Genomic DNA, 15,953 nt, shown 5'->3' with positions numbered 1-15,953 from the left:
CGCCATTTGATATTACATGGAGCTGGGAGGTCTCTGGTGGACCAATGTCCTGAACTCGGCTCTCCCACCTCAGAGCACAGACCTGAGACCCGTTCAGAACACCAAGGCCCTGTCAGCCACACCACTCAGAACAAAAGGGAGAAAGAAAGAAAGAAGAAAAGAGAGAGAGAAAGAAAAAGAAAGAAGAAAGAGAGAGAGAGAGAGAGAAAGAAAGAAAGAAAATTAATAAAATAAAAAATAATTATTGAAAATTAAAAAGTAATAAAAAGAGGGAAAAAAGAAAGAAGTGAGCAACCAAACCAAAAAACAAATCCACCAATAAACACAAGTGCTAAAAACTATACTAAAAAAAACCCCCAAAAAACAGACAGACAGAACCCTATGACAAATGGCAAAAGTGAAGCTACACAGACAAAATCACCCAAAGAAACATTCACATACAGACCCAAAAAAGAGAAAAAGGAAAAAAATATATATGTCATTGCTCCCAAAGTCCACTACCTCAATTTGGGATGATTCATCGTGTATTCAGATATTCCATAGGCAGGGTACATCAAGTTGATTGTGGAGATTTAATCCGCTGCTCCTGAGGCTGCTGGGAGAAATTTCCCTTTCTCTTCTTTGTTCACACAGCTCCTGGGGTTCAGCTTTGGATTTGGACCCACCTCTGCATGTAGGTCGCCTGAGGGCATCTGTTCCCGCCCAGACATGACGGGGTTAAAGCAGCAGCTGATTCAGGGGCTCTGGCTCACTCAGGCCAGGGGCAGGGAGGGGTACAGATGTGGGGTGAGCCTATGGAGCAGAGGCCGGCGTGACGTTGCACCAGCCTGAGGCTCGCCGTGTGTTCTCCCGGGGAAGTTGTCCCTGGATCATGGGACCCTGGCAGTGCTGTGCTGCACAGGCTCCTGGCAGAGCAGGTGTGGATAGTGACCTGTGCTTGCACACAGGCTTCTTGGTGGCGGCAGCAGCAGCCTTAGCGTCTCATGCCCGTCTCTGGGGTCCGCGCTGATAGCCGTGGCTCACGCCCTTCTCTGGAGCTCATTTAGACAGTGCTCTGAATCCCCCCTCCTTGTGTACCCTGAAACAATGGTCTTCTCCCTCTTTGGCAGGTCCAGACATTTTCCAGGACTCCTTCCTGGCTGGCTGTGGTGCACTAGCCCCCTTCAGGCTGTATTCACACAGCCAACCCCAGTCCTCTCCCTGGGATCTGACCTCCGAAGCCCGAGTCTCAGCTCCCAGCCCCCGCCCATCCCGGCAGGTGAGCAGACAAGTCTCTTGGGCTGGTGAGTGCTGGTCAGCACCAATCCTTTTTGTGGGAATCTCTCTGCTTTGCCCTCTGCACCCCTGTTGCTGTGCTCTTCTCTGTGGCTCCGAAGCTTCCCCCCCTGCCACCACCCCTGTCTCCACCAGTAAAGGGCTTCCTAGTGTGTGGAAACTTTTCCTCCTTCACAGCTCCCTCCCACTGGTGCAGGTCCCGTCCCTATTCTTTTGTCTCTGTTTTTTCTTTTTTCTTTTGCCCTACCCAGGTATGTGGGGAGTTTCTTGCCTTTTGGGAAGTCTGAGGTCTTCTGCCAGCGTTCAATAGGTGTTCTATAGGAGTTGTTCCACATGTACATGTATTTCTGATGTATTTGTGGGGGGGAAGGTGATCTCCACGTCTTACTCTTCCGCCATCTTGAAGGTCTCTGCCTTACCTGCTAGTGTTGGAGGGTCTCCTGCAGAGGCGGATGGGCGGCTGTCTAATCTCATTTTAATGGAAGGGAAAGTTAGTCTCCCATCCCCTGCCCCCCAGATATGATTTCATTGTAGGATGAACGCTAATAAATAAGTCGTTTCTGGGTTTTCTTTTGTGATGAGAGAACATTAAAAAAATAAAACTATTGCTTAAAACATCTTTCTCTTGTGTGAGAAATAAAATAGAATCCAATGATGTGACTATGTTTGCAACGATTGTTTGTTAAGCCTGAGACTTTTTAGAAACAAGTATACAATTATTCATCTAATCTAAACTTTACATTTTTCTGTTTTCAGGTCAAACTCCCAAGTGTTTGAGGTCAGATTTTGATGGAACACCCAGATGTCCTCAGCTGTCACGGAGAATACTTACCATATTTGCTTGCATATTTCCACAATTATATTGACAGATATTAGTTATTAACAACGAAGAAAGAGGTGGATTAACGAGTTAACCTAGCAATCACTGTAGCCTGGGGCCAAAACCACCCTTGCCATGATCCAAAGTTTTCAGCTTTATTGTATTCTTTCAGAAATAAGCCATTGTTTCACATGTGGCTAGTAAAATAATAAAAATAAGAATAATAATAAGAAGAAAAAGAACTAACGCTTATTTAGCACCTGATACCCAACTACACAAACGCGTGTGCACACACACCATTCTGCCTCTTCTTTCTACCATAGTTGTCATCCCCTCCTCACATACCCATCCTCCTCTCTCCTGGTGAAAAACTGTCAAAGGGGCTTACTGAATCCTGCAGCAGTCTTTGAGATGCATTGGTTTGGTGTGAAATGCACTCACTGGTATGGAAATGTGGCTTTAACAAAGGGTTCTTCATATTGGACCAAATGTTTGCAGCATTATGTAGAGCACTGTTTGTACTTCAGAAAGAAGGATCAGCAAGGGAAGGAATGGGGCAAAATGATTTTCTTGGAGTTGTGGGGAAATTTTTCTTTGTTCATAATAGCCCTATGAATAGGACAAATGTGGAAATACTGCCAGAACTGAAAAACCCCAGCCTATAGTAACTGCCACTGTTAGGGAACTTCCAGAGGACTGGGAAGTACTGCTGTTTGCCCCCAGCAAAAATTAGGAGAAAAAACATTCCCTTACCTGTTGTTAATTGCCAAAACACATGTGTCAAACCTTCTTTGAGCAAGAGCTGTGTGGGAAATTTACACACAAGTGGAGAGAAAAAGGAGGCAATGACAGAGTTTTGCTTTCTATTGTCTTTTGAATTTTCTCAAGTATAGCAAATGCTGAACATCCCGGAGGAATAAACTCTTAAGGCTTGGGAAAGATGGATACTAACAAGACATACCTTTTTCATCTTTGCCAGGTTAAGGCGATCCAAATAGTTCCTTCTGTTTCAAATGACCATGGATGCCCAGAGTAGACAGACTCACAAGCAATGTGTAAGTTTGTGTCACCATGTCACTGTGTCTGGGTAAAGCATTTCTGTCAAGCCCTCAGCTCTGTTCCACGGCACCGTTGAATTAAGGTGCTGCTTTCAGCAATCAATTTAATGATCAGTGCAGCCAAACAGTGGTTTTGTATTTTTTAGCTGAATTGGTTGATTATGTTACTGAATTGATTAAATTAACTGGCCACTTTAATGCCAGAGGGAAAATGCTGCATACTCACCTAGAAGAAAATGTGGGGAAAAAATGATCATTTTCCCACAGTTGAGGAAAATCATCACTTTTTTATAATGAGAAATCTATACTGTTTGTGTTACTTCAAAATGATTACTGAGGGGTTTCCCTGGTGGCGCAGTGGTTGAGAGTATGCCTGCCGATGCAGGGGGACACGGGTTCGTGCCCTGGTCCGAGAAGATCCCACATGCCGCGGAGCAGCTGGGCCCATGAGCCATGGCCGCTGAGCCTGCGCGTCCGGAGCCTGTGCTCTGCAAAGGGAGAGGCCACAACAGTGAGAGGCCTGCATACCGCAAAAAAAAAAAAAAGATTACTGAACTTCTTTTAACTACCCACTTTTATGCTCAGCACCAGGCAAAGTATAGGTAGTATACAAAACTGGACAAACCATTATAGTTTCTGCCCTCCTGGAGCTTATAGCTTAGATGACATGAGAGAGATTTGAATAAATAATTAGACAAATAAATAAATATGTACAAATGACATGTGTGCTTTATACTTTAAAAAATGAAAAAAAGCTATGCAAAATAGCTTTGATTTTTCCTTTCTTTTTTCCTTCCTCCTTTCCTTTCTTCTTTTCCTCATTCCTTCCTACTTTCGCCCTCCCTCTCTTTCTTTTTTCTTGTTGCGTGATTGGAGAATGTGTAGGTTGAAGGAGGCTGGAATATGTAAATATGAGGTAAACCTAAGAGATGACATGAAAAGTTTCCTCAAGTTAAAAAAAAAATCATCGGAAGAAGAAAGAATAGCAGGGTATAAGAAAGGGAGTGGAGTAGGGAAGGAAAAACACCAAAGACCTTATGAATTCCACTTAAAATATACAATAATGGCAATTAATGGCTTAGGTTGGTAAGCTTAGGGAAATAAAACCAGAGGAAGGAAATCATCTAAGAAAGAATTTTCTTCACTTTTCTATAAGTGAAAAGTTTTGTTTTATCTTGTTTCTAAGATGTTCTCATGAAGTTTTTTTATTGGTAGAATTTTGGATGGAGTAATTAATTACTGGCTCAGAGGCATGAAATGTAATGCCCATGGTCACACATTGGGATAGAACTGGGTTGGGCCTCCAGGCCTCCTAATGCCTAAATTGGGGTTCTTTTCACTGTATCACACCAATTCTAAGTAAAGAAAGCTTTCTAGTGCAATGCCTCATTATTTTTAATGGACAACTTTGTTTACATATAATCAAATTGTCTACAGTTTGCCTGGAGGTGGGAAACATTTCCCACCTCTACTGGTTGCTTGTGATCACACTTCTGGCCTCTGTCCAGCCCTTACTCAGATTTACCTTGTGGGTGAGATTGGGAGAATTAACTGGGCAAGTGCAACTCTGTTCCTTTCTCCTTCTGGTATCTGCCTGCAGAGAGCTGTGAGTTTCCATGGGAGAGACCTGTGACGGCAGGTAATTCTCCTAAATGCCTTGATGCAGTATCAGGAAGCCTAGTCAGCCACCCACCCAAGCTTCATTCTCCAAACAACTTTATCAATAACAAAGCTGATTGATCTCATCTTTTGAGTCCTACAAGCTCAAATACTAGTAGAAGTCATCAGTAAATCTATCTGTGAATGGGCTTTTCTTTGTGAGAAGTTTTAAAATTACTAATTCAACCTCTTTATTTGTTTACCTCCATTCAAATTTTCTATTTCTTCTTGAATCAATGTTGGTAGTTTGCATCTTTATAGGAACTTTTCCATTTCATCTATGCTATCTAATTTGTTGGCACACAGTTGTTCATAGTATTTCCTTATAATTCTTTTTGATTTCTGTAAGGTTGGTAGTAACGTTCCCTCTTTCATACCACCTTTAGTAATTCGAATCTTCTCTCTTTTTATCTTGATCAATCTAGTTAAAGCCTTGTCCATTTTGTTGATCTTTTTAAAGAGCCAATGTTTAGTCTCATTGATTTTCTCTATTGGTTTTGTATTCTCTATTTCATGAAAGTCTACCCTGATCTTTATTATTTCCTCCCTTCTGCTTTCTTTGGGTTTAGTTCCCTCTTCTTTTTCCTATTCCTTAAGGTGAAAGGTTAGGCTATTTATCTGAGATCTTTCTTTTTAAAAATATAGATGTTTGGAGCTATACATTTCTCTCTAATCACTGCTTTAGCTGCATCCCATAAGTTTTGGTATATTGTATCTTTACTTTCAGTCATCTCAAAGTATTTTCTAATTTCCTTTGTGATTTATTCTTTGATCCATTAGTTATTTAGAAGTGTGTTATTTGATTTCCACATATTTGTGAGTTTCACAAATTTTTCCTGTTGTTGATTTCTAATTTCATTTCATTGTGATCAGAGAAATACGTTGTATGATTGCAATCCTTTAAAATTTATTGAGGCTTGTTATATGGCCCCACATATGGTCTATCCTGGAAAGTGTCCCCTGTGTACTTAAAAAGAATGTGTATTCACAATGTTCATTGCAGCACTATTTACAATAGCCAGGACATGGAAGCAACCTAAATGTCCATTGACAGATGAATGGATAAAGAAGATGTGGCAGATATCTATACAATGGAATATTACTCAGCCAGAAAAATGAATGAAATTGGGTTATTTGTAGTGAGTTGGATGGACCTAGAGACTGTCATACAGAGTGAAGTAAGTCAGAAAGAGAAAAACAAATACCATATGCTAACTCATATATATGGAATCTAGAACCCTAGTGGCAGGGCAGGAATAAAGATGCAGACTTGAGGACACGGGGAGAAGGAGAAGCTGGGACGAAGTGAGAGAGTAGCATTGACATGTATACACTACCAAATGTAAAATAGATAGCTAGTGGGAAGCTGCTGCATAGTACAGGGAGATTACCTTGGTGCTTTGTGACCACCTAGAGGGGTTGGGATAGGGAGGGTGGGAAGGAGGCTCAAGAGGGAGGGGATATGAGGATATATGTATACATATAGCTGATTCATTTTGTTGTATAGCAGAAACTAACACAACATATAAAGCAATTATACTCCAATAAAGATGTAAAAAAAATGTGTATTCTTCTATTGTTGCATGGAGTGATCTAAAAATGTCTGCTAGTTCTAGTTGGTGTTGTTCAAGTCTTCCATTTCCTTGTAGATCTTCTATTTGTTCTAGCCATTATTGAACATGGGTTATTGAAGTCTCCAACTATTATCATTGATGGCTTATATAGTTCTACTTTAACTCTATGAATATTTCCTTCCTAGCCCTCTATCCATCTGCTATACTTGAAAACCATATTTAAACCTTAATACCCCACCACAGTTCATCCACCTCTGCTCCTTTTGTCCAAACACACACCAGAGAGAGTTACAAAAATTTGGAGATGGATAGCAGTAAACATGGAGGGATCCCTGAGCTTGGGGTTATAAAGGATTAGTGTAGAACACTAGTGGCAGACTTAAAACATCAATTCCAGTTAAATATGACTAAAGTCTAAATTCAGTTAAACTAGGAAACTTCAAGGCTCAGTGCCCTAAGTTGTATAGTAAAAATCACAGATGAGTATGATTTCATAGTCAATTGATTTTTGACAAGTGTGCCAAGACAACTTAATGAGGTAAAGAATAGTCTTTTCAACAAATGGAGCTCAGACAACTAGACATCCACATGCAAAAATAATTGAAATTAAATCTCTACTTGACATCATATGCAAAAATTAATTCAAAAAGGATCATAGGGCTTCCCTGGTGGCGCAGTGGTTGAGAGTCTGCCTGCCAATGCAGGGGACACGGGTTCGTGCCCCGGTCCCGGAAGATCCCACATGCTGTGGAGCGGCTGGGCCCGTGAGCCACAACTACTGAGCCTGCGCGTCTGGAGCTTGTGCTCCGCAACAAGAGAGGCCACGACAGTGAGAGGCCCGCGCACCGCGATGAAGAGTGGCCCCCGCTTGCCGCAACTAGAGAAAGCCCACGCACAGAAAAGAAGACCCAACACAGCCAAAAATAAATAAATAAATGAATTTAAAAAAAAAAAAAAAAAAGGATCATAGTAAATGTAAGAGATAATAGTATAAAACTCTCAGAAGAAACCAAAGAGTAAATCCTCATGACTTTGGGTTAGACAACATCTTCTTAGATATCACACCAAAAACATAAGCAATGAAAGAAAAAATACATTAATTGGAATTCAAAAAAAAATTAAACTTCTGTGTTTCAACAGACACTATTAACTGAGAAGACAACTCACATAAAGGGAGAAAATACTTGTAAATGATATATCTGATAGGAACTTGTAAATAAAAAGCACTTGCAACTCAACAATAAAAAGACAATTAAATGAATTAAAACACGGGGAAAGAATATGAATAGACATTTCTCCAAAGAAGATGCTTGTAAATATTTATGTACCCAACATAGGAACACCTAAATATATAAAGCAAATATTAACATACATAAAAAAGGAAATTGACAGTGACAATAATAATAGGGGACTTTAATACTCCACTTACAGCAATGGATAGATCATATAGACAGAAAATCATTCAGGAAACATGGGCCTTAAATGACACATTAGATCAGAGAGACTTATAAAGACGTATACAGAACCTTCCATTCCAAAACAGCAGAATACACATTTTTTATCAAGGGCACATGGCACAATTTCCATGGTAGACCACATTATACCACAAAACAACTCAATAAATTTAAGAAGATTGAAATCATATCAAGTACCTTTTCTGACCACGACAGTATGAAACTAGAAATCAACTACAAGAAGAAAACTGGAAAAAACACAAGTACATGGAGACTAAACAACATACTACTTAACAATCAATAGGTCAAAAATAAATAAAAGGGGAAATTAAAAAATACCTTGAGACAAATGAAATTGGAAATGCAACATCCCAAAATCTATGGAATGCAGCAGATGAAGCAAAAACAGTTCTAAGAGGAAAGTATAGAGCAATACAGGCCTACCTCAAGAAACAAGAAAAATCTCAAATAAAAATCGAAGTTTAGACCTAAAAGAACTAGAAAAAGAAGAATGAACAAAGCCAAAATTAGTAAAAGGAAGGAAATAATAAAGGTCAGAGGGGAAATAAATGAAATAGAGACTAAAAAAATTGAAAAGATCAATAAAATTGAGAGCTGGTTCTTTGAAAAATAAACAAAATTGACAAAACTTTCATTAGACCCATCAGGAAAAAAAAGGGAGAACTCAAATAAATAGAATCAGAAATGAAAGAGAAGTTACAACTGATACCACAGAAATACAAAGGATCATAAAAAACTACTAAAAACAATTATAAGCCAAAAAATTGGAAAACCTAGAAGAAATGGATAAATTCCTAGAAATATACAATCTTTCAAGACTGAATCAGGAAGAAGTAGATTATCTGAATAGACCAATAACTGGTAATGAAATTGAATCAGTAATCAAAAAACTCCCAACAAACAAAAGTCCAAGGCCAGGCAGCTTCACAGATGAATTTTACCAAACACTTCTTAAAGAACAGTTAGTACCTATCCTTCTCAAATTACTCCAAAAAATTGAAGAGGAAAGAAAGCTTCCAAACTCATTCAAGGAGGCTAGTATTACCCTGTTACCAAAACCAGATGAAGACTCTACCAAAAAGGAAAATTACAGGCCAATATCCTTGATGAAATAGGTGCAAAAATCCTCAACAAAATATTAGCAAACTGAATTCAACATTATATTAAAAGGATCATGTACCATGATCAAGTGGGATTTATCCCAGGCATGCAAGGATGGTTCAACATCAGCAAATGAATTAATGCAATACACCACATTAACAAAATAAAGGATAAAAATCATGATCATCTCAATAGATGCAGAAAAAGCATTTGAAAAAATTCAACACTCATTTATGATAAAAACTCTCAACAACCTGGGAATAGAGGGACCATACCTCAACAGAATAAAGGCCATATGTGACATCCACAGCTAACATCATACTCAATGGTGAAAAGCTGAAAGCTTTTCCTCTAAGATCAGGAACAAGACAAGGATGCTCACTCTCATCACTCTTATTCAACACAGTATTGGAAGTTCTGGCCACAGCAATTAGAAAGGAAAAATAAATAAAAGGCATTCATATTAGAAAGGAAGAAGTAAAACTGTCACTATTTGCAGATGACATTATACTATATATACGAAACCCTAAAGACTCCACCAAAAAACTATTAGAACTAATAAATGAATTTAGTAAAATTGTAGGATACAAAATTAATATACATAAATATATTGCATTTCTATACACTAATAATGAGCTAGCAGAAAGAGAAATTAAGAAAACAATTCCATTTGCAATTGCAGCAAAGAGAATAAAATTCCTAGGTATAAATTTAACCAAGGAGGTGAAAGAGCAGTACTTAGAAAACTATAAGATGTATATGAAAGAAATTGAAGATGACACAAATAAATGGAAAGATATACTGTGCTCATGGGTTGGAAGAATTAATATTGCTAAAATGCCCATACTACCCAAAGCAATATAGAGATTCAAGGCAAACCCTTTCAAATATCAGTGGTATTTTTCACAGAAGTGGAATAAATAATCCTAAAATTTATATGTAACCACAAAAGATCCTGAATAACCAAAGAAACTGTGAGAAAGAAGGACAAAACTGAGGCATCATGCCCCCTAACTTCAAACTATACTACAAAGCTATAGTAATCAAAACAGTATGGGTATTGGCACAAAATATAGACATATAGATCAATGGAACAGAATAGAGAGCCCAGAAATAAACCCTTGCACATATGGTCAGTTAATCTACAGCAAAGGTGGCAAGATTATACAATGGAGAAAAAAACCATCTCTTCAATAAATGGTGTTGGGAAAATTGGACAGCTACATATAAAATAATATATCCAGACCACTGTCTTACACCATATACAAAAGTAAATTCAAAATGGATTAAGGACTTGAATGTAAGACCTGAAATCATAAAACTCCTAGAAGAAAGTATAGACAGCTCTGTTTTGCATCTGACTCCTCATGCAAGGGCAACAAAAGCAAAAATAAACAAGTGGGGGGGGGCTTCCCTGGTGGCGCAGTGGTTGGCAATCCACCTGCCAATACAGGGGACACAGGTTCGAGCCCTAGTCTGGGAAGATCCCACATACCATGGAGCAGCTAGGCCTGTGTGCCACAGCTACTGAGCCTGTGCTCTAGGGCCCACGAGCCACAACTACTGAGTCTGCATGCCACAACTACTGAAGCCTGCATTCCTAGAGCCCATGCTCCACAACAAGAGAAGCCACCACAATGAGAAGCCCATGCACCGCAACGAAGAGTAACCCCAGCTAGCTGCAACTAGAGATAGTCAGCCCACAGCAATGAAGAACCAACAGAGCCAAAAATAAATAAATAAATAAATTTATTTAAAAAAAAAACAAGTGGGACTACACCAGAGTAAAAGCTTTTGTACAGCAAAGGAAACCAGCAACAAAATAAAAAGGCAACCTACTGAATGGGAGAAGATATCTACAAATCATATATCCAATAAGGAGTTAATATCCAAAATCTACAAAGAACTCATACAACTTAATATAAAATAACAAACAATCTGATTTTTAAAAATGCACAGAGGACCTAAATTGACATTTCTCCAAAGAAGACATATGGATGGCCAACAAGCACATGAAAATATGCTAAACATCATTAATCATCAGGCAAATGCAAATCAAATCACACCTAACAAAAAGACATAAAGTAACAAGTGTTGGTGAGGTTGTGCATAAAAAAGAACCCTTGGGCTTCCTTGGTGACGCAGTGGTTGAGAGTCCACCTGCCGATGCAGGGGACATGGGTTCGTGCCCCAGTCCAGAAAGATCCCACATGCCGTGGAGCAGCTGGGCCCGTGAGCCATGGCCACTGAGCCTGCGCGTCCGGAGCCTGTGCTCCACAACGGGAGAGGCCACAGCAGTGAGAGGCCTGTGTACCACCCTGTGAACCAAAAAAAAAAAAAAAAAAAAAGAACCCTTGTACACTGCTGCTGGGAAAAACACTAATTCAAAAACATATATGTACCCCAATGTTCATAGAAGCATCATTAGCCAAGATATGGAAGTAACCTAAGTATCCATTGATAGATGAATGGATAATGAAAATGTGTTATATATATACAATGGAATATTAGTTATAAAATAATGAAATCTTGCCATTTGTGGTAACATGGATGGACCTAAAGGTATTATGCTAATGAAATGAGTCAGAGACAGAAAGAGAAATACCATGTGATTTCACTTACATGTCAAATCCAAAGAACAAAACAAAGGGACAAACAAAAGAAAACAAAAACACATTCATAGATACAGAGAAGAAACTGCTGGTTGCCAGAGAGGAGGCTGGGAGTATAGGTGAAATAAGTAAAGGAGATTAAGAAACACAAACTTCCAGTTGTAAAATAAATAAGTCATGGGGATGTGTAATATACAGAATAGGCTGTATAGTCAATAATATTCTAATAACTTTAAATGGTGACAGATAGTAACTAGACTTATTGTGGCAATCATCTCATAATGTATATAAATGTTGAATCACCATGTTCTATGGTGAACATAAAGTGATGCAGCCCCTTTGGGATATAGTTCTTTTGTTCCTCAAATAATTAAATATACAGTTACCATATGACCCAGAATTTTTACTCTGAGGTGTATTCTCAAGAGAACTGAATGCATATGTCCTTGCAAAGACTTGTACATGAACCACAATGTTCACTGCAGCACTATTTACAATAGCCAGGATATGGAAGCAACCTAAGTGTCCATCAACAGATGAATGGATAAAGAAGATGTGGCACATATATACAATGGAATATTACTTGGCCATAAAAAGAAATGAAATTGAGTTATTTGTAGTGAGGCGGATGGACCTAGAGTTTGTCATACAGAGTGAAGTCAGAAAGAGAAAAACAAATACTGTATGCTTACACATATATATGGAATCTTAAAAAAAAGAAAAAGGTTATGAAGAACCTAGGGGCAGGACAGGAATAAAGACACAGACCTACTAGAGAATGGACTTGAGGACACGGGGAGGGGGAAGGGTAAGCTGGGACAAAGTGAGAGAGTGGCATGGACATATATACACTACCAAATATAAAATAGATAGCTAGTGGGAAACAGCCGCATAGCACAGGGAGATCAGCTCGGTGCTTTGTGACGACCTAGAAGGGTGGGATAGGGAGGGTGGGAGGGAGATGAAAGAGGGAGGAGATGTGAGGATATATGTATATATATAGCTGATTCACTTTGTTATACAGCAGAAACTAACACACGATTGTAAAGCAATTATACTCCAATAAAGATGTTAAAAAAAAGACTTGTACATGAATGTTTATAGCAACATTGTTCATAAAGCCAAAAATAGAAAAAATCCTGAATATCCATCAACTGAAAATTGGATAAACAAAATGTGGCATATCCATACAATGTAATATTATTTAGCTGTAGAAAGGAATAAAGTACTGATATACACCACAACACAAATGAACCTTGAAAACATTATGCTAAGTGGAAGAAGTCAGACATAAAATGCCATGCATACTGCATAATTCCATACAATCATAAAAAGCACTGAATTGCATACATTAAAATGCTGATCTTTATGTGAATTATATCTCAATAAAACTATTATTTTTAGATATGAATAAGATAACTTCCCTACTTTTAAGAAAGTACCCTCAGGACAAACTCTTGTCACCTACCTGGGAGGAGATGCTTCTCCTGAATATCAGGGGAATGCCAGAACCCACTGAGCCAGCTGTGTGTCCATCAGGACTCCTGGCATATACACAGTAGACACTCAGAAATTCTTGTTGGAATAAATTGGTTTCTACCAAATTCTCTCAGCTTGTCTGTGGGAAACTCAGTCCCCTGCTGGATCACTCTGATCCTAGATACCTATCTTGTCTACCTGGATGATTACTACCTCAGAAAAAAATCTTTTTTCACTAACTGTCCTAGTGGATATGAGTCTGATTTGTTCTACCTCCAACCAAGCTCCATTTCTAACCATGCTGGGTAGATCTCTTTTCAGTTACCTGTCCAGTGAACTCAGATGGTTGGAGAGGAAATATGGTCTTATACAACAGCATGGACTCCAAGACCTCACAGTCTCCAGTTGAGATAAATAGAAAAACCTGGTCTCTCCTCTTTCTCCCCGTCCCCCTTTCCAACCTCACACTGCAGAAAGAGTGATCTTTTTAAAAAAAAGTAAATTGCATCCTGCCTCTTTGTTGCTCTATTGCTATCAGGAATTGAATGTTTAATGTCAAGTACCTTTCTAAGCCCTTTGTGTCTACTGACTCATTAAATCTTCCCAACAATAAATATTATTATTCTTATTTTATAGATGAGCAAGGTAAGGCACAGAAAGGTTAAGTTGCTTATCTAAGATGATACATCCACGAAGTCGTTGGCGTGAGAAGTTAATACAGACAGCGTGGCTCCAGAGCCCTTGACCTCAGCACCACACCATCCCCCTCTCAATGGCTATATATCCCACTAAGAGTAAAATCTTTACCATGGTTTTCAAGGCCTGAATGATGTGGCCCCTGCTTTCCTCATCTCTTAACACCAACCAGTATCTCAGATCACCACGCTCCACTCACATTAGTCTGCTGTTAATTCCTAGTATGTGCTAAGCTCTGTCCCACCTCAGCACCTTTGCACTTTCAGTTTTCTCTGTAATGCATCTACTCTCCTCTCCCTCCCTCATGTGTCTGGTTGTTTAAATATTACCATGTCAGGGATGTTCCCTGATCATCCTCTCTTGAGAAATATCCTCCTCTTCAGCTTTCCATCCTAAGACCATGCTCTTGCAACCTCATCATTTCCATCAGATCACTTTTCTCAGAGGATTTACCAAGTTGTGAACTGCCACTCCTGCTGCAGTGTGGGATATTTTTTTTTTTTAAAACAACTTCATTGGAGTAAAATTGCTTTACAGTGGTGTGTTACTTCCTGCTTTATAACAAATCTCAACTCCATTCTCTAGTAGATCTGCATCTTTATTCCCGTCTTGCCCCTAGGTTCTTCATGACCATTGATTTTGTTTTAGATTCCATATATATGTGTTAGCATACGGTGTTTGATTTTCTCTTTCTGACTTACTTCATTCTGTAGGACAGTATCTAGGTCCATCCACCTCACTACAAAAAACTCAGTTTTGTTCCTTTTTATGGCTGAGTAATAGTCCATTGCATATATGTGCCACATCTTCTTTATCCACTCATCCGATGATGGACACTTAGGCTGTTTCCATGTCCTGGCTATTATAAATAGAGCTGCAATGAACATTTTGGTAAATGCCTCTTTTTGAATTATGGTTTTCTCAGAGTATATGCTCAGTACTGGGATTGCTGGGTCGTATGGTAGTTCTATTTTTAGTTTTTCAAGGAACGTCCATACTGTTCTCCATAGTGGCTGTATCAATTTACATTCCCACCAACAGTGCAAAAGAGTTGCCTTTATCCACAAACTCTCCAGCATTTATTGTTTGTAGATTTTTTGATGATGGCCAATATGATCGGTGTGAGATGATATGGCACTGTAGTTTTGATTTGCATTTCTCTAATGATTAATGATGTTGAGTATTCTTTCATGTGTTTGTTGGCAATCTGTATATCTTCTTTGGAGAAATGTCTATTTAGGTCTTCTGCCCATTTTTGGATTGGGTTGTTTGTTTTTTTGATACTGAGCTGCATGAGCTGCTTATAAATTTTGGAAATTAATCCTTTGCCAGTTGCTTCGATTGCAAATATTTTCTCCCATTCTGAGGGTTGTCTTTTCATCTTGCTTACGGTTTCCTTTGCTGTGCAAAAGCTTTTAAGATTCATTAGGCCATATTTGGGTAGTTTTGGTTTTATTTCCATTTCTCTAGGAGGTGGGTCAAAAAGGATCTTGCTGTGATTTATGTCATAGAGTTTTCTGCCTATGTTTTCCTCTAAGAGTTTGATAGTTTCTGGCCTTACATTTAGGTCTTTAAACCCTTTTGAGTGTATTTTTGTGTATGGTGTAAGAGGGGGTGTTCTAATTTCATTCTTTTACATGTAGCTGTCTAGTTTTCCCAGCACCACTTATTGAAGAGGTGGGCATTTCTCCACTGTATATTCTTGCCTCTTTTATCAAAGATAAGGTGACCATATGTGCATGGGTTTATCTCTGGGCTTTCTATCCTGTTCCATTGATCTCTCTTTCTGTTTTTCTGCCAGTACCATACAGTCTTTATTACTGTAGCTTTGTAGTATAGTCTGAAGTCAGGGAGCTTGATTCCTCCAGCTCCGTTTTTCTTTCTCAAGATTGCTTTGGCTATTCGGGGCCTTTTGTGTTTGCATACAAATTGTGAATTTTTTTGTTCTAGTTCTGTGAAAAATGCCAGTGGTAGTTTGGTAGGGATTGCATTGAATCTGTAGATTGCTTTGGGTAGTAGAGTCATTTTCACAATGTTGATTCTTCCAATCCAAGAACATGGTATATCTCTCCGTCTCTTTGTATCATCTTTAATTTCTTTCATCAGTGTCTTATAATTTTCTGCATACAGGTCTTTTGTCTCCTTAGGTAGGTTTATTCCTAGATATTTTATTCTTTTTGTTGCAATGGTAAATGGGAGTGTTT

This window comes from Neophocaena asiaeorientalis, unplaced genomic scaffold, assembly GCF_003031525.2.
Source record: "Neophocaena asiaeorientalis asiaeorientalis breed wild unplaced genomic scaffold, Neophocaena_asiaeorientalis_V1.1 scaffold243, whole genome shotgun sequence".
Classification (NCBI taxonomy): domain Eukaryota; kingdom Metazoa; phylum Chordata; class Mammalia; order Artiodactyla; family Phocoenidae; genus Neophocaena; species Neophocaena asiaeorientalis.
The sequence above is the reverse complement of the archived record's forward strand: the minus strand, read 5'-3'. Positions refer to the sequence as shown.